Below are 23748 nucleotides of genomic sequence, written 5' to 3' on the forward strand. Positions count from 1 at the left end.
GCTGTGGCTCCCGGTTTCTCATCCCCAGCCAGAGCACACAGCAACTATCCCAAGGGAATAAAACTAACCCAGCGACTGAATAACGTCTCTGACCCGCCTAACGAGAGCGCCTTAGATTAAGGGGTGTTTGCAGAGAGCTCTGGCAATCCTTGCGTGCATAAGGAAAGGAAACGACCGTCAAGGCCTTGATCCCATCCCAGCTGGAATTACTGGCAAAGTTCCCACCGGCTGCAGGAATGGGGCTCCAAGGGTTGCAGAGGACGGAGTCAGTAACAACGAAGGCTAAAAGGGCTTCGCAGACACGAAGATGAGGCGTATTCCCCATCATCTCACGGAGAGCCAGGTGAAGTAACCCAGCCCAGACGCGTTAGTGCCATGGCACTGGGTGCGGGCATCGCTGCTCCTCCCGCAGAGCCGTGCACAACGCCGCAACTCAGATCCCAGCTCCTGCTCTAACCACAACTCTCCTTTCCACACCGGCACCCGAAACCCCCACATCTGAGATGTTTAAAAGATAGAAACTGATATGCAGTTCAGGCCTTTCCTACAGGATTTGTCCCATTCCTATTACTTATGCTATTATTTATTAAAGGAAAAAGGAATACGACTGAAACACGCAGTAACCGAACAGAGTTCTTGCTACACTTTATTCCTTCCTTAATCTAAACATATAAGAGTAAGATATTTGCTATAAGGAAATGAGCTGTCAAGTGATTTACGGTCTTGCTCTGTCTCCATCTCAACAGCTCCAAGTCTTCTCCAAGACCTATTTTTAGCAAGCTGTAAATTAGAGGCAATAAGAGACAGGGTGGGAGCCAGGAGTTGTGAAATTTATAGAGCAACCTTACCTATTTCTCCGTTATCCTAACGCACCTCTAACTGCTGTATCTAGGTACCATATAGACAATAATCGTCAGCATCACATTGCCTTTACTGCTTAAAGTTGCCTTCTTGCATGCGATCAGCCTGTGCAGCCACCGCCCACGAAGGAGCAGTGACGGGGGACATGTCACGGGTTTGGGGTTAGTTTGTTGGGGTTTAGGGGTTGGTTTTTTGGTTTTTTTTTTAATAATGGCCAAAATGGCTCATTGACAACGTGTACAAGGAACCCACATGGTGCATAGATGCTAGACAAGACCCAAATCAGCTGGAATAAGCAGAGGCTTTGTTTTTTTCCCCAGGACAGCTCAAATGAGACCTACACCTTCCACCAATTTCTCATATCTTTCAATCATCTAACTCCCCATTGCTTATAAATTCAATAGAAGCAGTTGCATTATTCACATTTTATTGATCATCCCAGCCAAAATTATTCTAATAATCCCCTTCAAGAAGAACTACGGTCCTATCTTGCAGAAACTTTTATTTCCAGCGCCTTCACTTGCAAATGATTACAATAATTATTCTGACTCCCATATAGCACTTTCTATACAAGAGCTTTAAAGGCTTTAACAATGGAAAGTTATTACCAGAGCTTTAACAATAGAAAGTTATTACTAGCATCCTTATTTGTGAGAACGAGGCACAGAAAGATCAAATGCATTGCTGAGGATCATTCCGCAACTCGGTGGCAACGCCAGGAACAGAACTGTCATCTCCTGACCTCCACCCAGCACCAATTTGGACGGGGAAAAGAAAAAGCATCCTTGAAGCACATATAAAAAGGGAGAGGTTTGTTTTTAAAAGCGCTGAAAATGAGCTTTTTCAAAAGGAGCAGTGGTGGCAAACATCCTTATCACGTTACGTGAGGTCTGATGAAATTCTGAAAAAGATGAAATGATGCTATTTATTGCTGCATAGCAGCATAAATACGGATAAAAGGAGAAGGGATGTGCCTTTTGGCCACTGCCTTTTCTCCACGGGGCATCTCAAAGGGGATTCCCCCACAATCACATAGGACACTACCCTCTAGTACGAGGGATGGCACATTTAAGGATTACAACTCTGCCTCATCTCTCCTCTTTGCTTTGTTTTGGCCCCTGAACTGTCAAAGTTGACGTATCCAAATTCAACAGTGAATTTTGACCACCTTGGCCAATGCAATTTGCTCAGAAATAACCAAACATACGCCGAATCTCTGTGAAGCTCTCCCCTCTTAGAAGTATTTTATGAGACAATTTATTTAGGAGAAAGAACAGACCTTAATCAGCAGAAGAACCACGGAGAAACAGAATATTTATACGACACATATACCATCCTGATACCAAACACGATGAAATCCTCCGGGGCGGCTGTTAAGGAGATTGCCCAGCAGAAAGGAAATTCAGCAAACCAGATTATCTCTAACAGGCTTATCCACTGGAAAAAATCATCAGAGCAGCAATGAGATAGTTTTGAGAGACAATTAGTGAAAGGTAGGGGAGAGGGGAGATCGTAACAGGGTGACAAATAGCGAGAATCCATAAAATACAGATTGTCACGGCTTATCAGACGTAAGGACATTATGTGACCCATTGTATGGCTGGAAGAGGAAAGGGGAGTCAAGATGTTCACAGCGCCTTATGTCTACAGCTCTGCCAGGGGCATAACCGCTCTTATCTTTTTTAATACGGCAAGAAGAAGAATTACCCTGTTAGTTCAGTTGATAGCCATGAACTGGATCAAAAGACAGTTTCCACCAGCAGCAGTGCGCTCTTCCTTACAGCCCTGCTGCTCATGTCCATAGCTACATCCCACAGCAGAAGCAGCCACCTTCTCCAAAGTGCGATCCCAAACGTTTAAATCTATGGCAGACCTCCAACAAACTAAAAACGGGTGAAGGACTAAAGCTCATGGGATGGTCTTGGACTGGAAACCACAAGAGACGGTTAAGCTCTTCCCACTGCTGCAGATTTCCTGGAGGAAGCCACCGCTCCTTGAGCTGGACCGCGATGGCATGCAAACAGCACGGAGCTATCGCTCTACATCGCATTGTTGCTGGGCTAACAGGGCTTTCTCTTACAGGATTATTCTCTTATTTCCAGCCCAGACTCCTCTTAAATCTCTGACCTTAAGTCAGAGATCAACAGCAGACAAGACAGGTAGCCCTAAATCTCTATGTTCCCCCTCCCTTGCTTTGAGGGGAGGGGGAACGCTACCCCCGTGTGCTCCTCAGCAGTGGAACCAGGCAGAAAATCAAGAAAAAAAAAAATCCCAAGGGGGAAAAGATGAGGGCTCCTGGCATGGGAAGATGTCCACGCCATTAGCTCTGGCTGCAGATGGGACAAGCAGGGACAGACAGATTAAGGGATTTGCCGGAGCTAATGACATGGACATCTTTCCACTGACTTCACTAGGCTTTGGACCAAATTCCTGTACAAAGAGCTGCACTCAAGAGCTATCAAGGAGCTTAATTCATTAGCATTTTTTAAGTACTTTTAGATTCTTGAATGAAAAGGGCTATCAAAGTGCAAAGCCATTTTATTAATGATAACAGTCTAAGAACTGCAAGTTGAATCCTTCAGTCTAAAGCCTGACGGCACCAACGGTTTTGTAACACGAAGACGCCACAAAGTCCTAAGAGATACTAAAACTTCCTTTCAAAGACTTCTACTAGACAGTAGTTTACTAAGATTCCCTTTAACTCCACAAAATCTGTTGGTAACTTTTAAATTTCCATGCAGCAGCGTGGACCTAAACCCACTTAGGAAAAGCAAGAGGATGGAAAGCCTACTGCAGCCCCAAAAGGCTCTCGTGGGTTTCAGCAGACTTGGCGCGCTTGGTATGCCGTGTCAGGGCACCGACCGCAGAGTCTAACCGCAGGGGACCCGTGCGGCCCTGAATTCTTCCCATCATCTTGGGAAGCAGAAAATGAAGCTATCACGGGCTTTGTGCATGCGGTTCTCCAAAATTATGCAAAGGAATGCAGGCAGGCAGCACGAGAGGATGCAAGGCACGAAGCCTGGCACGACTGCAGGCTGGCCTTGCGCATGGTTACTTTTCTTCTCCAAAATAAAATCTCAAGCCTATAAAAACATTGGCAGCAGGCGCCGGAAGATGCACAGTGTACTCTTCTATCATTTCACTGGTGGAATAGACTTCATCCTGTTTCCTCTGGCCCCAGATCAAGCAAGACTCCTCGCAGGAATTTTCCATTATCCTGTGGCAAACATACCAGGGCAATCCGGCCGCTTAACCGACTTACACTCTGACCCCCCTCTTCAGCAGCGGCGAGAGCATGCACAAAGCACAAGCCATTTCTCGTACAATGCACCGATTCCAACGCCGCAGCCCAAGCGAAGAGGGGCTGGAAATCCCAGGCTGTGTTACAGGACTGCAATGGAGTGACAGAGACATCATTGGTCTCTTCTCCACCTCTGCCCTCCTGGCAGAGCCTCCTGTCCCCCATTCCCAGCTGCTGAGCCCCGAATTTATTTCCAGAGCCCAATAGACTTGAAACCAGGGGAAGTATTGAAACCCTCACCATCACTTGCTCTGTTACTACTTTGGTAAATCCTTTGCTTGCACTGCTCTTACACTAGTCTGCGAACTGCTCTCCAAAGCCCATGCAACCATCCCACCGTCGTTCACAGCTGGATCTCCACGTGAAAGACGCGGTGAGTGCCCAATCCACCCCCCAGTAACTTGAGGGAGAGCATCCCAATGACTTCAGCTCCCGTCCTCAGGCAGAGGGGCTCTGGAAACACATCCAAACCCTACACCACCTTTGCGGATACATCAGAGACCATCGATTAACACAGGTGCCCTTGAACCTCCCAAGGATCAGGACCCCCTTTCCATCGCAGGGTGGTGCAAGGGGTTTTCCCACGGCGCGCTCACGGCACTGAGAAACGCACAGAGCTTACCCCGGCTTTCCCTATGCCACATTTATTTGCTCAAGAAAAATGTTAGGCATCTCCTCATCCCTGCTCATTTCCAATGTGGTTTCTACTTTCCCCAGGGTCACAGGCAGCGACAGGCATCCCTGAGGCTTATTTGTGCTTGGAGCCATCTGCTAAATCAGGGAGGGTTGAAACAGTCTACAATAAAAACGAGCCACTGAAGAGCACTGTGGTTTCCTTGGTAGGGGTGACCAAGTGACAAAAAAAATTTGGTTTACTCCCTCTTCCCAGAGATCTGGTCTTGAATAATGCGATGGCTCAGCTCCAACTACATAATCTCTTCTAGCAGCATGGTTCATATCATCTTGCAGAAGGCTGCAACTCCAAAAAAACACATGCTTAATTACACCGCAGCCTATCAACTGTTTCACTTGGTCTGGTTTGCAGGGGACGGGGAATGCCGGGATGTCTCACCCCACAGATATCTGTGCTTGAGTCATAGCAGTCTGCGGGTGCCCACTCCCTCCCCTCGGCCACCACACCCTTCATTAAACAGTCTGCAAATGAACTAAAAAAGCCTTAATCCTGCAAAGGGCTCCTGCATCACGAATAGAGACCAGCTCCGCTGCCAGCATTACACGAGGGGGAGAGGAGAAACCGTCCCCCAGCGCGGGAACCGGTGCACAAAGCCCACATTGTCCCACGCTGCAATTAACTCCAGGGAAAAAAAAAAAAAAAAAAAAAAGGCCAAAGCTGTCTATTTGCAAAGGGGCAAAGCTTTTCTAGGACGTATCCAGCAAATGGCAGGTTCACGCCCTGCAACGGGCAAGATATTGCTTGCGCACCCCAAAACCCCATTTGGGGTAAGGACCCCCATGGCACCCAGGGCCGCACGTGTAGACAGAGACGCTGCCTGCCCAGGGAGCTGCAATTTCACTGTACCAGCCCCAGCTCACGCTCACTGGCGTTTTCCTACCATAATGAGTTTTACAGGGAAAACGAAGATCCGGAGCCTTTCAAACCCTCTTTACAAGTTGTCGGCACCTTCCTCCCACTGTAAGGGATGAAGTTGTTGGGAACGCCGTGAAACAAGTGCCACATCACCTCTTTGAAACAAAAATATCAAGGGACCACATCACGTCTTCAAATATTAATCTGTACTTACCAACTAATCAGCACTGACAAAAATAACTCATCTAATTATCAGAACACTACCACTTAAATAATGAATTATATGCCTTATTAAAAAGTATAATAGATTAGAGGACGTGAAACAATTGCAATTAGTAAAACAAGAAACACTAGGAAACAGAAACCCCTACAAGTGTGATCTGAATTGTATAAATTAATCTTCCAAAAGAGTAGCTGATCTCTTCAGATACATCAAATGGCAGGAACATTTGAAGCCTATTGCAGTTCAAAGAATACAATTCACCTTAAAATTGCTGAAAACTCCTTTTAAAACCTTGCCTCCGCTGCTCAGAGCATCTGAGCGTCTGCAGCTCTTCACAGGCTCTCTCCTCAACCCCCGTGCACATCTCTCATGCCCGCACACCCCTTTGACACCCAAAAATTTCTGGAATACAAAAAACGTTGGTCCAGCCAGGAGCTCCTCACACCACGCAAGGTGCAAACCCAGCTCTCATCGTGGGAGCTTTCTGCGGGAGGACAACTCCTGCTAAACCCGCAAGGGCACTGCGGGAACCAGTCACTTTCTCCCAGTGTTACTGGGAGCAAGCACGTTTCTGTGCATGTAATTGCTTCGTTAGACGAGACGGGGTGGGGGACGGGGATGCTGCTGCAGATAACAGCCAGGGGAACGAGGGATGCCTTCAAGCGCTCAATGCAGGAAGCATCCTCGCAGTTTTAATACCACCCGGTCCCTCCGTGCCGCACATGAGCCAGACTCAGCCCCTGCCCTATGTAACAGCACGAGGTGGAGAGGAAGGGTGGGGGACACAACATCAAACCTGCCTCTCCCTGCTCTCGGTCCAGCTCTCCATCCCCGTGCTCTCCCACGCGTACCCCGATAGACGTTTCCCCATCGCACGACTACTCCAGCCTGCGCTCTTGGGTGAAACACAGCCGGGTACCTGTGTTCTACAGCTTTGCCCTTTGCTCATCTGCTCAACCATCGTTACCGGCACAACCTGTGTATCTTTGCAGGGATCTTGTAACCAGGGCTTTTAGCCATGTCATTTCTATCCGTCCTGATGCAGAACAAGGAAAAAATTAGTCTACAATCAATGCTCAAAGGACCCTGAACAGAAGCAGAGCAAGCAAGATGGAGGTTTTTTTGAGTTTTCCCCCCAGCAAGGGGTGGCTCTAGTCCCGCTGGATGAGCTGCAGCATCTCATAAGCATTTCAGAAAGGCAGAGTAAGGGACCTCCTTGTGCCACTGCAGCAGTGCCCAGCGCTGGTGCAAACCCGACAGGCTCCTCTGCCCACGTCCCTGAGCGCTTGCAGGCGCCCAGCCTTGCACCCAACCTTGCACCTTTGTGGGTGATTGCTCAAACAGACGCTGCTTCTCTGATCCCAAGCCAGACCTGGTCTTTCCTATCCGTGGTCTGCGAGATCCTCAATCCCCTTCTCTGCAGCCTTCAAACATCAAGGGGTGGATTAATCCCCCAGATGCTCTTGGCTTGGTTTTCTTCCAGGACTCCTCCTCTTACATCCTTTGCAATATTTACCTTCTGAGGGCTTTAATGCTTGCTACAGTCCTGGCGCTACTCAGATGCGGAATGGTAGCACACACTCCTAATTGTACCCCAGGGGATAGCACAAAAAGAAAAAAAAAAACCTGTAGCGGGAAAAAAAAAAAGCTATCGATTGCAAAACATTTTAAAAATAAATAAATCCAAAACACTGGCTGTCTTTGAGATGGCATAATAGGACCCGAACAATGGTAACTGATCTTTAAAATAACATCCTTCTTCCAACCACGCAGATAGCGAGCTAGCGAAATTCTTCATTTTAAACCAGCCTTTTAATAACGTTGAGTGCTGTTCCTGTGGATTGGGGGTTATGACAAGAACACATTAATTCACTTAGCATCCAAAATTAATTTTATTTAGCCCAGCTCCAAATAATTAATGTCATTCCTTGCAAACAGGTCCTCAAATTCCTCCCTCCAATAACCTGCACCAAACTGGACGTTGGATGTAGAGGACGAGGCTTTTGGTTAAACTTCCCCTCGTAGTGCTCAACACGCTGTAACTCACAGCTGCGTTTGCTGAGTTTTTCTCCTTAGATCATCCACAGGTACATTTACCAAAACAAAGCATCTTTGGTTTCTTTAATGAATACACCACCTCGAGCCTACTCCACCTTTAAAAAAAAAAAGAGGCTTTCCCCCCCAAAAAATATTAACATTTTGCACAAAAATATTTTCCATCTGAGTTCACTTTTAAGGGCGAGTTTCAGCTGGAGACAATTCGGAAGGTCAGGAATACAACCCAAAAAGCAAAGGGAAGGAGGTTACGCACTAGCAGGGCCGATAGCCCACTGTACGTGCATTTAGCACGGAGCACGTGGCTACAACACACTGAAGACTGCGGAACTGGCTGGGCACTTAATATCTCGTGTAGGAATACTTGTACGTGTAGATCCTTCAAGAGAAACTAGTCAGCCTTGCCTTCAGAAATTTTGCCTCATGCTAGAAAACAACCATTTGAAATCCAAACTAAAAAGCACATCCCCCTGCCTGCTCGCAGCTCAGAGTACTACCCAGCGTGCTTATGCATGGGAACAAGAGAAAGCGACGGGAAAGGAAGTTAGGTACAACCCAAGGTGAAGCGAAGTTGTTTGTTTTCATTACTACAACCCACAGAAAAGGAATGCAAAACACGAAACAAGCCCAAAGCCAACGGTGAAAATCCCATTCAGTCGGAGGACTTTGAGAGTAAATGTTTGGTTTTATCCCAGTGCACTTAGGTCAGTTTGAATTTATGTTAATACCATCAATGCAGCAGCGCCAAAATACTCACACTTGACAACTTGTAGGTTGGTTATTTTAAACTATTAATTCATCTTCCTGAACGTAAACACCGAGCATCCCCCCCTTTCCCATTGTGCCAGTATACACCAGCATAAGCCTGCAACACCTCCAGCAACACTCATTTTGGCCTCGATCAGTGGCGACTGCCGACAGCCCAACACCCTCGTTTATTCTAAGCATCATCTTCTCACCAAATCCCCATTCTTCATGTTTTTGTCTACTACTGTGAGCACAGTAGCATTTGCATGCAGGTTTGCCACCTCTTGCCTACTTTTCTTGCCTCGCTCTGGTCTCTCTGTACTAAATTTCTGTCCTGCCCGGTGCTCGCAACACCAAGTTAATCATCGGTTGTGAATGTAATTAATGTGTTGTTTCTCCCTTCAACCAGTTCATTACTAGGACTGATAAATCAAACGTGCCATTGTACTCGGTAACACTGGATTTGTGATACTCCCCAGAGGACCAGGACACATAAACAGAGGGATGAAATTCATTGAGACATAAATACAGCATCCTCATCTGTGGCAGTCGGATATAATCATACTCCAGCGATGTGAGCACTATGTAAGGGAACGTCGTGCTCTTGCCTGCTCGACAGAAATGCCACAAGACCGATACAGAAAAACACAATAAACTGGCTGGCAATTCATTTCATACATCGCTTCTCGTTCTCCTTTTATTTGTGCTGCCAGATCAGTAACATCTACTTTTGTTTCATAGGAGCTCAGGTAGAAGACAACACTGACGGGGCAGTATTTTTATTTATTTTAAATGGAGGATGGAGCCTCAAGATGGGGAATGCTCCGTTTGTCATACTCGAGGCTGTTAGGGGTTTTTTGCCCCCCCTTATAACAATCAAGTTGATCCCTTGTGCGCTGTGGTGCTTTCCCATCGCACCCCCATGGGCACCACAACCCCTGGTGTTCGTAACACCATCAGGAGGTGGTGATGAAAACTGAAGACCAAAGCAAAGCAACGCGCACAGCTAGCCATCAGACCAGCCTGTCTAAGCCAGCCCCCCAGCAACAAGCCTTACACCCTCAGTCCCCACTGCAGACGTCCAGCACCGCAATATCTGCGACCTCACCGCCCATCTGTAGTTCACCAGATCCCGCAGTTACTCAGCACATAAGGTTTTGCACAGCCACTGGCCAGGAAGAAGCTATCAGAAAGCATCTTTAAAAAAAATAAAACAAAAACAAAACAACACACACACAAAAAAAACACCACCATAAAAAAAAACTCGTCCCTGTGCAATCACGTGGCTCAGCTTTTATTTCTGCTTTTCTTTCAGGTTTGTGCTGAGCAGCCTGGCTGAGGAGAAGTTCCCATCTCTCAGAGCACCAGCAATGCGGAAAGCTCCTATGGCGAGCCTATTTAAATGCTAATGAAGGGGCAAGGCGAAGCATGAAGAGAAGAGGCAGGGCCTCTGATTCACCTGACAGCACTGGCACCTCCTTTCTGCTTTCACCCAAAGGACCTGGAGGATCAATCCAAAGACACAAGGGTCCTGGATGTGGGTCACGACCCCAGAAGATCCAACAAGGTCTTCGTGGATGCTGCGGGACACCAAGACTTGACAGAAGAGATGCCTCCCCGAGTGGGTCACGGAGACGCCTTGGGCAAGGAGCAGTGCTGGGAACACCCTTGAGGAACCAACTCTGCTCGCAGGCGCCTCCAGATGTAATTTGACACAAGCACAACGGCCTCTACCAAACACAACCCTTAATTAAGCTGAAGCAGTGCCTCAACAGCAATGCAGCCAGCGAGAGAGATTCTAGTTATGGGTGGGATCATCTCACCTGCTGCCCTGGCTCACGCTACAGTCGGTGGGGAGAGACCAGCATCTCCGGAGGACCATTCATCTCCTCCCGGGATGTCTAAAATATCTGGGAAGAAATGCCCTCTGGAGGTACCGGTCCCTCCCCTGCGACTGCGCAGGAGCCCAAGCAACCAGCCCGGACAAGACCCATACCTGTCGGAGGGCTCAGCTCGGGCGTGACGAGTCTCGGCGCGGGAGCCCTGCCAAGGTTCGAGTGCTTCGCAATTAACTTTCACAACAAACCAAAGCCTCAAGAGCTTTTAATCTCCAAATAAGTAGAAGATGTGGGTCCACGCCAGGGCTTTCGGGCCCTCGTTTATCGATGAGATGCTGATAAGGACCTCGCTGCGTTTTATCTGTTTGCGAGCACATCCGCACAATGGGAGCTCCAGTTATCTGCCTTCATTTCCATAGCAGGCTAACGAAGAAAGGCACGGCGTAGCTGTGCAACAGGTTAAAACACAGGGAACATTTGCTTAGCAGTTCAACCTCATGCAAATAAGCTTAAAGGAAATGCTGAAGAGCAAAGATAATTCCAAGCACAGGTACCATCCACAGCAAAAAAAAAATCTGGTTGTGCTGCTGTTCTCCACCATAAAAATAAATTAAAAAATAAAAATATTTTTTAAAAAATTATACATTCATGAGTTCATCAGAAAGTAGCTAACCTTCCCTGCTAGCCATCATTTATAAGAGGTGAAATAACTAACAAAGCAAGTTTGTGCTTGCCTGAATAAACAGGCAGGAAGGAAGCTCTGCTGCGCGCCGATCCCGGCCCGGCAGGACAGCGCGCCGGCTCCTCATCAGGATTCTTTGTCGGCGAAGGCACTTGTCACACAGACGGACACCGTACTCGTGGTTACGGAGTTCAGCGCCTGACCAGCACCTCGTCGTGATAATACTTTTAAAAACGCGCAGACCAACTCGCCTGTGAATAACGTGACTCTCTTGCACGCCCCTCCTCTGTCCTTACGAAACGGAGATGCCTGCAGCAGCACGTGAGCACGCGCGCTGTCTGCTGCTTTACCCAAAGTTTTAGCTAAAATTCAGAAAGAATTGGCTGCATATTGCCCAGGACAATATTTACCCAGCTTGAGTGTGAGCGCGCTGACAAAATACAGTGCTTTGTGCAGCACTTGTACTCAGATCTACAGGCTCTGTTCTGCCCTGGACAGGCTCCCGTAACTCCCCCCGACACCGGTGGGAGCCACGCTCACGTGCGCGGAGGCAGAAATGGACTTTTCGGCACCGCGTACGTATTGAAAAGGGCTCTGGCCCAATACGGCGGGGTGCCTGCAAAAGCCACAGGGCAAGGGGCTGAGTTACAGGCGGGCAGCTGGCATCCTCCTTGATTTAGTCTGAGTCTCGGCTGTAGCATCTGTGGTACCCTACGCCTCCTCTCCGCACCCTTGTTCCCTAACAGACCGGAATAAAGGAAAATCTTTGTACTTTTATCCTATGTTCATTCAAAGTTCTGCACTGGTTTATTTTCCTTACCATTTTTCACTCATTTTCAACAGAACAAATGATGAAAACTTTTTGGCGATGTTATTCACCAACTGAATGCTGCTCTCCTAATGACATATACACAGATTTACGATGAGATCAGAGCAGTTCTGCTAATCAGAGATAAACCTAGTATACTACAGAGGGTTACACTTTTTTGTTAGTCTTTCTTGTTGGTCCAATTAATGGTATTACCCTCTGAACTGTGTACACACACTTAAAGAAATTCAAGATATGCTGAAAACATGCCCCAGAGGAACCAAAGCGTGTTTAATAATTTCCTACCGGTTATCTCAGGCACTACATCCATTCATGCCATCCACTTTTAGCCAGCAATACCCAACTCACCCTTCCTACTCAAGATACTTGGTTTGATAAGTGTCTTTGGCCACGGATATAAAAAAAAGCGTGAACAAATTTATCTTCAGAGCATCATTCCAATTTTTCCACTTCCCCTCTCCTCACCAGACTGTCACAAAGATATCGACACTCATTTGCTGATTCAAGTCCAGGAAAGATGCAAAACGTTGCTGCAAAATAAGCTTGTACTTCCATCAGCAGTAATGACCAAAAACGAATTAGCAAATGAGAGCTACCTCGCGAAAACTGCAGTTAAGCAAAATATCCCCCAATTTGGAGTACAGCTGCAACTAAAAGGAACCAGCATAAATCACAGCAAGTCTTCAAAGCTTGGATAATTTTCCTTCTCCAAGAGGACCCAAAAGCTCAGCTGCTCCCAGCTCGGAATACGCTGGAGGATCCAACACCGGCATTTTTGAAGGTATCTGGGTGATTTCAAGCACCCAGCCCGAGATGACATTGGGCATTAGCTCCTGGAGCAGGTATCTACCAACCCAACAGCCAAAGCCCCTTAACGCATGTCCTGATCAAGGGGCAGCTCCCTGCAACCACACGGGTGCCAAAACACCTCGCCAGACCTTTCGGCCCCACAGGCTTGGCTCGTGCTGTGGCAAAAGAACTGGATCAGGTCACCCCCATTTTCACAGAGCTGGTAACCATCTCCTGGTGTGAGGATGGCACCAAGGGTTGGAAACGACCCTTCAAAATTAAGGGAAATGAACCTCAGCAGCAGCACCAAATCCCACGTGTCCAAGAACCAGGTACATCGGCACGTTAACAAAGGCCCTGAAATAGGCTGCAGCCCTGCAAATCCATACCCAGATACCGCTCCCAAGGCCAGCCACAAAGGGCCTCTCACCAATGAGGATTTACTGGATTTCTCCCTGTGCAACATTCACATCCACTGGAAGACGCGACCGTGCAAAGCCAGGTTTGACTAAACTTCGTGATGAGGTCAAAGGTGTGCGTGCTGACATCACAGTATCGACAGGCTGTCGCTGGCACACCAGCCAGCTCTGCTCATTTGATATTATCTGGATCATTTAATGCTGCCAACAAGTCGAGTTAATGCGTTATCTGCATATGGATTTTTAATCTTGCAGGGTGGTCATTACCACGTTATTGTTGGACTAATTAACAGGCAGAGCTCTCATGGCTTTTTTTATGCACGCTTCCCCCCTCCAAAGTAAAACAAATATAAAATAATCACAGCCATATATCCAGATTTAGCATCAGGCTATTTCCAGGAGCTACAGATGCTCTGGTGTGCAGGAGTCCAACCCCGGCAGCGCAGGGAGCACTACAGTCCACAAACCACAACAGCATCAAATAAACCTCAGCCCACGATAATATGGTGCCATTTAAATGAAAAAGAAAAGAATCTTTAAGGAACCTACAAGGTATTCAAACCTATTTAGTAAGACGTTTTCCATTCATCTTGCCATACGTGTAACGCTGAATCAAAGACATTCTGCCACTGCAGAGCAAACGTGCCCACCAGAGGAATTATGCCCAAAATGAAACTGGTCCCCAACGAATGCACTCTGATGCCACAGTGCTAAGCAGGGCATAGAAGATGCGTTAAATTAGATCATTTACCAGCCTACCCTGGAAATGACGCATGCCCGAGGAGGAAGAGCAGATAAAAAGGTTCTCTGCAAAGGTGGCGAAAATGCAAAGTGCTTTCTGGGGCTTTGCTCTGCCTGAAAGCAACAATAAATTGTACTCAGTGCTGCACTCGTAGCGGCCTCGGCAGCTGCCGGCGACCTGCCCGGGGGCCGCGCGCCTTGCCCCGGGGACCGACGGCCGCTGCAGACCTTTATGCAACTCCAGCAAAACTTCAGCAGCTTGCACGAAACTTCTGGGAGCTCAAGTCCCAGAGCTGGACCAAAGCCACACAATGACACGGGCATGAGAACATAGGCAAGCAGGGCAGGGTGGCAGCTCCTAACCCCTGTTCCAGCATGCCCCGTTAACCCCTTTCTCTCCCTTTGAAGACTGCTCATTCAGCAGCTCCCGAACAGGGGCAGACAGCGCTGCGCAGCAGGCAGGGGGCATCCCCAGGAGAAGATGCTCGGGACCGGCCGGCAGAGAGCCGCTCAGCTCCCCTCCGTTCCCAGGCTCGTGCCCACCACCGCCTCTCCCAACAGCTCCAACAACCGACCAAGAGCATCTGTGTACAAAGCATCAGGACCCCAGGGTTTTGCAGGAACCCACCCTGCAGCTGACACTCAGCAACTGCCCAGGTACCTCTTAATTAATAAAGCCTGCAGCGTGTATGCCTTCATGGCATTAAATACAGCCTTTTCGCTAAATAGGTGGCCCTTCTACAGTTTCTCAGGCCCACGCCCCTATGAGCTCTTTATTTTGACGGCTTTTCCCACAGGAGCTGCACAGCTTCAGCCCCACCAGCTCCTGCTACTTTTCATGGAAATTTATAACTCCTTTAATCAGGCCTCTCACCTCAAACCGTCAGTTTTGGACCTCTCTCCACCACGAATGGAGATCGTGCAGGACACCAAAGCTCATTTGAACAAAACCCTGCACGGCTTTAAAACGAGCTCCGTTCCCAAGGATGACAACAACCATCTTTGCAGATTCAATTATATGATGCAAATGTGGCGGGGAGCACGCCGCGTCTCCACCTGAAGCGGCTCCCCCTCTCCTGCCCGAGCCGTCACTTTGGCAGGAAAGAAATGACAAATTTGGGCAAAGCTATTTAACAACTCCAGATATATTACAGGGGATAGAAAAGTTCAAGGAATTAACGTTAAGAATCTGCAGGTGGATAAAACGACAGGTTTTGCCCGAGCAGATAATGCAATAATTGTCAAACATAAAAGCAAATAATTGGGTGCATTTAAGGCTAGAAAAAACAGTGCCAAACACACACAGAGAGAGAATACATTGCCATCACAGGACGAGGAATCTGTTTTCTGAACGTGCTGCTGCCACACAAAATCACAAGACAACGTTGTTCAGCTCCGAGGGAGCATCCGACGCCCAACGAGCAACTCCGAGCTGGGCTCTGCTCCTCCTCACACCCTCCGTGAGGAGTCACTCCAGAGAAGCACTGCAGATGGGCACGGCTCCGAGCTGAAACCTGCTCCCCCGGGGTCTGCTCCAGCAGCACCGTCGTGCCCAGAGCCCACACAGCAGGCTGCGACGGCCATGCCAAAACACGCTGTGCCCTCCTGGCTTCCACATCAGAGGGCAGCTGCTACTCAACATTCAAAATGCAGCTGCATTGGAGATTTTCCCCACTGAAAATCTCAGTACAGTCCACTAAAACCTTTCCAGCACTCCTTCAGGTTTCTTCTACGATGTTCTTTTCCCCCTCCTGCAACTTGAGAGCATCTAGACCATCTAAATCTAGGCGTCAAAGGTAAGTTCCTCAAATCAATTCACTTTGCTTTCCACCCCTAACACAGCACACCTCCCTGGAAAACAGGCGAACGCTGCCCGTGCTTGCGCACCCACAGCAAATTTCGCCCCACAACGCTATCTTACGGCAATCAGAAATATCCTGGAAAAAATACCCCTTTACGATGGGAGGGCAGAGACTGCTCCAACCAGCCCAAGTCCCACAAGCAGGATGCTATGAAGACCTTTTAACACATCTCTGAAGGGCATGCAACGCTCCCGTGCATACCTAAACAAGAACAAAACACCAAACTAAGCATTTTAGGATATTCTCTTAAAAGGGAGCAAGGGAAGCTGTTACTCAGGGCAGGTTGCCTGCTGCACGAATGCTGCGCAGACCCAGCGCGGGGCTTCCCGTTCAGCCCATCGGCGAAGGCCAACGGTAACCCCACGCTATTTTTCCCAGTTCATTTCCAGGGGAGGATGACGGACAGCTTGCTTAAAAGTACCGGGCTGGAGCAGAAGCGTGCGGGTGCTCTGCCAGCCCTCATCTATCATCAGCTCTGTGCTGAAATGGCGTGCGTGCTCGCATGCATTCGCGATTGGAAAACCCTCCCGTCGTAAGGCGGCCGAGGGATTGGGTTGGCAAGTTAACGTACTGGGTAGCGCAGGTTGTTACTATCAGAGAGACACGTCCGCTTCTGCACGTCCCATGTTTTTGTAAGAATTAAAAGGCAAATAAAAATAGAGACAAGTCTCAGAGAGGCTCTCGGTTACTAACCCCAAACATTGTCAACAGCCTAAATCTGCTGGGGCAGAGGCACCAGACCCGTTTCATCTTCTCTGCAAGAAAACGACTCCTCCACAGCAATGTCAGCTCTCCGGGTTTGATTGCCGCTGCAAAAAGGAGCCACAGAAAATCCTGGAGATAGGCATCAGCACGGCATTGTGCTCGCCTGCTTTCTGTACAACCCACATATCATACCTATTCACACCAAATACTATTTTTTTCCCCCCAATGCCATGCAATTTTCTGCAGAAAGGAGATTTAACTCCCTACGGAGGGAGGAGGCACACTCTCACGAGAGAGGAGGTGATGGAGAGGTTTGGGATTCTCCTCCGGATGCCACCCAGCAAAGCAGGACAACAACACAGATTGCACGGGAAAGGAGCGTGTCCCCAGGGACGGCGGCGGCAAAGGCTGCGACACGCCAGCTCCCCGTCAGATAACCCTGAAGGTTCAGCTCCCAGATGCAGCCTGTAAAACCTGTGAAATTTTCATTTAGAGGGAGAAGTGGCATGAAAAGATGCGAGGCAGAACAACTCTGTAAGGACCGAGAAGGGCACGAAATGGATTTAGGGATGCCCTCAGAAGAGATGCTCCTTCCAGAAAAAAAAAAAGTTTGCGGAAGCAGCAAGAGAGACAGGCGATTCTCCAAGACTGGGATGCAACCCAGCCCTGGACCACACCGCAGCAGAGCATCACTCAGTCCCTTTTCCTTCTTCAAGGATGAGGGTGATCCTCTCCCAGACGCTGGGTCTCCTGGGTGCCCGCAGGAGATCCGTGATGCCTTTAACATGGCACCACGCTCCCCTTCATCCTCCTGTGGGCATCTTTGCTCCTTTCCCATCATCCGAGCGATCCAAAAGCAAACTCCAGCCACAGCACTGCATGTACTTAAAACCTGCAGCTGACCACAGGTCTGAAAAGCAAAACTCGAGCTTTTTGCATTTCTCACAGCAAACACGGCCCTGCCTGCTGCAGCCCATGCAGATGTCAGAAATCTTAATGACAAAAGCCCATTTCTCATCAGCTGCTCTATGCAAAAACACAGCTCTCCTCTGCAGCTCACCTTCTGCGCTCATAAGCAGAGGTCTTTGCAGTTAGCAAGTTTTGGACACAGATGCCACCTCATCAGGCACAGCCAAAAACCAGAAGTCTGCCCCAAAAGCCACCCACACCGAGTCTAGCTGGCACCTGGGAGCAGCCAGCCTGCATCGCACATGGCCAGCTCTGTCCCATCCCGGCGGCTCCTCGCAGGGATCCGGGGAAGGAGAGGACTAACAAGATCAGAGAAATAAGCAATTTATCAGATTACTGATGCCACGCAGCCAGAGCCCGGCTGAGGGGCCCTGGGGTATCAGGATGTCCCTGGGAGCCGCCGCCTCCGGCCAGCGTCACACTCAATCATAATCACTACATCTGCAAAGTTGTTCTTACCCGGCGACGCACTGTCCGCCTATAAAGCCCCTGTTATCTTAGGTCCCCTTAGCTCACAGCCTGTCACCATCGCTCAACCTCAGCCTCTCATCCCAGCGCAGGCACCCCCAAACCTCCAATCACCCGCCTTGGCCAGGGGTGCGCGAGCAAAACTTTGGGAGAGCTTTTCCTCCCCTCTGCAACTCCCGCAAACAAACCGATTATGAAAAGGATTTCGGCCAACGCTTCCAAAAGCAGTTATTCAACGTCTGTTCTGCTGGGATAGCTCAGACCTGCTGCTTCTTTTTCTTTGAAAAAAAGCTAAACCCGTTCCACCTCCTGCTAACACAGTACACATCCCCAAACATCAAAATACGTATTTTGTTTAGCTCGAGGTCTCCAGACCTGTTGCTTCCACAAAATCTATCTCAATACCTGAAAGCATCAGCCTCATCCAAAATTATACAGCAAGAGAAAGCAGGAATAGATTGCAAATTTGCCAGCAGCGAGGCAACAACTCCCTGAGCCTTTTGCCTCCCATAGGTGAGGACGTACCCTGAAAAACGAGGCTTCTGGTTGACCGATTCCCCAGGGTTTTGCGCGCAGACGTAACCTCAGCCTGGCTCCACACGCCGCGCCGCATTACGAGCGCACCGGTTCTGCAAGCTGCTGCGTCAGTACCAAAGGCTCTTACCTCACGCTTCGCTGTCAACAAGAAATTATGAGAACTGAATTTTAATAAGCTGGAGACCGAAGCTTTGCTACATAACACGCCAGCGCTGAAGTTCAGTGCCTAGTTTATAGCGATGTACTTCGGCCCTGTTTGGTGCAAGGAGAGGAGCAGGGACCACTCGAGGAAAGACGTCTGCCCTCAAAGGCTGGGCAATGAGCCTCCCCAGCTGCAGAGCCTCTTTCGGCAGCTCAGAGAGTTTTGTACTAAGGATGCAGATTTTTCTGCATCACCTGGCCCCGGTGCCAGAGAACACCGAGTTTACCAACATATCTAGAGTAACGACAAATAAGTAATGGGAGGAAAGGCTGTCCTTTTGGAGGATACCCAGCCCCACCAGTGGTTATGTGAGAGTGCCCGTATCCAACGGACAAAATTGCTCTTAATCTTCCCCGAGTTTAGGACCGGGACCTGTTTATACCTCCCTCTCCCTGTCTGCAAGTCTAACACCAAATATCTTTGTGGTTCTGCCTCAAACCCAGGAGTCAGAAACCCTGGTTTAAGTCCTTCAACTTCAGAGTTTACTTGAGCTTACTCATCCTCAGGAGCTTCACTAAAACTCCCCTGGGCAGGCCCTAAGGGGACAATAATCTAAATATTATGCTAACCATGCCAGATGAGGCTTCTGAATAGGACAACTCCAGAAAGGATATTGTAAGTTAACATCTTCAAAGACTAAGACGTAACAGGGACCTGAAGTGCTATCTACAGCCAGTTCCTTGCATCTAAAGCAACCATGTGAATATCACTACGCACAAATTTATTTCCCAGTGCATGCAACTGCTTCAGAGGATGAAACTAATGGCTCGCCCCCCGAACTATGCAGGACAGAGGTAAATAGAGCAGGAAATTATTAGAAAGAGTAATAGTACAGCAATACCCTGATCTTGCTATAAGCTTGGTGCAAAAAGGCTCCCAACACCCAACTGGACAGCAGTATCCAAATTCCTCAGGTTCCTTTACAGTATCAGCTCTCAAGCTCTGGAAGAACAAATAGCAGGGAAGATTTCTGAAAAGATGAAAATGGTACCTTTTCAACAGCCCGAGATGATTACTCGCAAAATAGAAACAGCACAGAGCAGAGAGGTAACTGATTGCCTCCTAGGCAAAAGTCAAAGTCTTTGCGTTGTAGCTATGAAAGTGTACAGAGATCAAAGAGAAAGAGAAAACTCTATTTTAGGCTGTCATGAGCATAAAGGTCCTCCTGGCCCTTTGGCATCACCAACTACCAAGACACAACTGAAATCTTTCTTATGCTGCGTGTACCAGAGATCACTGCGCAGCAAGGAGGAGAAATCCTCTCTTCCAGGAGCGGGGTGCAGCTCCTGCTCCCTTCCCAGCTGAATTTTGGCAGCATCCGTGCAAACACCACCACCCCCATCATCGCACCCCAGCTCCACGCAACACGAGGCGAGACACAGCGACCACCCCGTGCCACCGACGCTCGGAAACAGGAAGCGAGATAAGCCAAATGCTGAGCGAGGGATTATTAATAACACTTAGCTATTGATTGCGCTTTACATCTTCAAGCTCTTTACCAACATTAATTAATTAAGGTGTTTCCATTTAACGCTGGGAGGAGACTAAAGCAAAACCATGAGGCTAAACAGACCAACCGCCTCATTGCGCGCAGCAAGTCCTCACACCCAAACTTTGCATTTCCCCACATATGTTGCTTTTACTCAAACTACTGAAAATACAGGCGTAGATTCGGGAAAGACCCTAAGCCAACAGCCCAGAGGCGCGCCCAGCAGGAACAGGGGCCACCAAGCTGCAGCAGCGCTCGCTGCGATGCTCTGCCTGCCCGCCTGCATGCCCCCCATCACCACGAGCATCCCACCCCGCCGCCGCAGCCTGACCCAGACCACAGGGCACAGGCACGCCTTTTGCTCGCAATTAATTCAACCAATACTAATTCAAATGAGAATTCAAACACGAGGGTGCTGACACACAGCTCCAGCGATGCTCCCGAGAGCTGCCTGTAATTGCTGTGCTAAGAGCCGGGGACATGAAGTATTGATTTCCACCCTGACCGGCATCCAGGTTTACATGGAGGCTGCAGCCAAAATACTTCTTCCAGCAAACTCGCCGTTTAAAAACGACTGTCAGGCCTGAGAGGTTCGGATGATTAACACTCACGCTAAGGACTGTAACAATACACAAGTTTCATTCCTGCCTACCTACGCACACCCACCCTCCGGTCCCGCTCTCCCTCTTTGCTGAATGTTTCCAGTTTTGTTTTAAATTACGTAAAACAGGCCTTTGAAACATACCTCGCCGCTGCAAAAATAGCGCATTATAGCAGAAAAAAGTCTTGGTGTGCACAAAAGGGGCAGAGTTTTTACCTCAAGTTGTCTCAAGCTGCACCGTAATTATATAAATAACACCTTTCACAAACTCGGTATTAATTACTGACTGCACATAGCACAGAGGCACACATTCACCTCTTTCCACGTGATTTGGGACTGACCTGGAGCACCTGCCTGCAGCAATGCGATCACCGAGCTCCTTCCCTCCACGAGCCAAGGGACCTGACGATTCTGCCACGTGCTTCTCGGCCAGGACCAAAGCAGATCCCCGCCGCAAACCCCTCGGCCACCCGAGCACCACCAGCATATCCCACGTTTGCGCTTGCAGGTAAGCGGCTGCCCACCCCATTCACCAGCCTCCTGCCTTCCTTGAACGTATCTGCGTAAATCAAACAGCCTGGCAACCCTCCTACTTGTAAGACGCATGACAGCAGAGCTATTCAGAGATACTTGTTTTCACCCCATCCTTCTGAACGTCGTCTCGAAAGCCTTGAGGAATAGCATAAGGCTCGCTACAGATATCTTGGGCCTGCCTATACAAACACAGAGTGATGTAGGAGAGCATTTATGGCAGTATATAAACAATAGTACAAAACTCGGGGAGGAAACCCAAAACAGAGAATGAAGCTAATCAGTGGGTTTTGTGGAGGCCAAGTACTCTCCCCCTTCTCCTCAATAAGCACAACGAATGCAACGCACTTCAGAGGCAATTTTACACTTAACTGATTAGCTTCTGTTACAACACCAGTGGTACATGGCTGGATATATCACATTTTAAATAATAGCCTCTTTAATGAGGAAGGGGAAAAAAACACTTCTACAGCTACAAGGCCGTAGAGTCACACCTTGTTAGGGAAGCATCCTCTCCCCTAGCTCCTAGACATCAGCGCGCTGAGCCAAAATTGCCAGCTTAAAGAGTGGGAAGGTGGAGTGAACCCTCCAGCAACTTCAGCAGCCGCCGAAGGCACCGCTCTCGCACCCAGCCAAAGACGGGACCGCTCTTTGCCACCGGTCGCAGGGACCCCACAACTCCAAAGCACACGTAATTACAGTCATGGAGCAGAAACACGCACGCTTTAGGCAACGGAGCGCATTTCTTCAGCGCCATTACAACGCACCGACTGTTTTCCAGCACGCCGACAGCAAAGGAACCCAAAGAGGAGTTTTTCCATCACTCAACAGATTAGAAAACCTCTGAGGAAAACAAAAAAGAAACCCTGGCCCTTAGAGAGCCACGCACCGCTCCCTCCCTTGGCAGGGCACGCTGCGGGAACAAAGGCACAGCCCCTCTGCACAAACACACACATCTCTGCAAAAGCCTCCTGGAGGGGAAAGGAACCCAAACGCAGAGCACACCCACAGAAAGAGGTGCGTGCGCGGGCAGCCAGAGGATTTTGCCTGCTTTTCTAGCTGCAAGGCTGCATTTCCATGCTCCCGCCGATGCCCTCTGCAGCGTGTCACCAGCTGCATTCCTGATCCCCCCGCTCCGCTGAGGGAGGATGAAGGCATCCTCTTTCTGCCCTTTCAGCGGATTTTCGTAAAGGAAAGCACCTTGGTAGCCTGGATACGGTACATGGCAGGGTCCGGTTCAGATTATACCAACAAGCGCCTACGCATATCGGTTCTGAAAATACCTGACCGCACACGTAACTTCACTCCCGGTGTAGCCGCAGCTACCGGGAAGCTCGGCGGGGTCCAGCTCCTGCCGCACAGCAAACACGCCTGACGATGGATTAACTTTGTTTAACAGGTGGAATTCCACACACCACACGCCCGCTACCAAACCAGCAAACTACAACAAGCTGGATGGAACAAATCCACAAATTAATCCCTCCAAATCAATTTGCATTAATGCCACAAACAAGAAAACACCGGCGGTGCAACAGCAGCCTGCCGGGAGCAGCGATGCCCACCAAGAGCTATACTCCCTTTAGAAAGCTGCAGCTTAACCAAAACGCAACTGTTAAATAATGCCTAACCACCGTACCGAGAGATACGCACAGTCAATGAGTAACAAGTAAATAACAGCCACTGACCGTTTTATCACGCAGGTGTAAATTCAGTTATTGGGAACGGGGAGGGCTTGCACTATTTTTGCTCTGACACCAAGGCTGCTCCAGGGTGAACCGTCATGCAAGCCTACAATTATTTGGTAAACATATATATATATATATTTATACTTAAATGTTTCTAAAGTAACAGAAATGGCAACACTACTTTGAGCAGCAGGAAACGGTGAATTTCAGCCAGGCGAGAGCCGGACCCCATCAAGAGCGCTGCAGAAACCATTTGGACCCCGTTTGTTAACCTTCCCGCAAAGCCCCGAGCAGAAATCGCTCCCCCTGCACCCCCTTTTCCCTGCTCGGCCTCCGCTGCCCCCGCTCCGAGGCCTGATGACAACTTTTTAGGGGTTTCAGGGCAGAGGGAGGGGGACGCGCACAGGGCACGGGGGCTGCGCAAGCCTTTTGCCCCAGACGCGGTACAAACGCCCGGGGCCCCGGCGGCGCGGGGGGCTCCCCGCAGCCCCGGGCTCCGCCGCTGCCGAGGCGGCCGGTTCGGCTGCCCCCGCCGCCGGGCTCTGCCCTCCGGGCCGGCGGCAGCGGCGGGGCCGGAGCGGCCGGATCGCGGCTGTAACATGGCTGCTTTCCTACCGAATTACGAAACCGGTTATGGGAGCCGGGGGACCGGGGAGAGCCGGCGT

General features: G+C 49.2%; 1 protein-coding gene across 4 annotated transcripts in view; it reads right to left on the reverse strand.

Moving 5' to 3' along the window:
• The window catches only part of KAZN (kazrin, periplakin interacting protein), a 234163-nt gene that overhangs the window by 70087 nt on the left and 140328 nt on the right, over positions 1 to 23748 (reverse strand). The gene's annotated exons all lie outside the window — the stretch shown is intronic.

The sequence above is a fragment of the Nipponia nippon genome, unplaced genomic scaffold (genome assembly GCF_047370975.1).
Source record: "Nipponia nippon isolate SJK-2023a ecotype South Korea unplaced genomic scaffold, ASM4737097v1 scaffold_19, whole genome shotgun sequence".
NCBI classification, from domain to species: Eukaryota; Metazoa; Chordata; class Aves; order Pelecaniformes; family Threskiornithidae; genus Nipponia; species Nipponia nippon.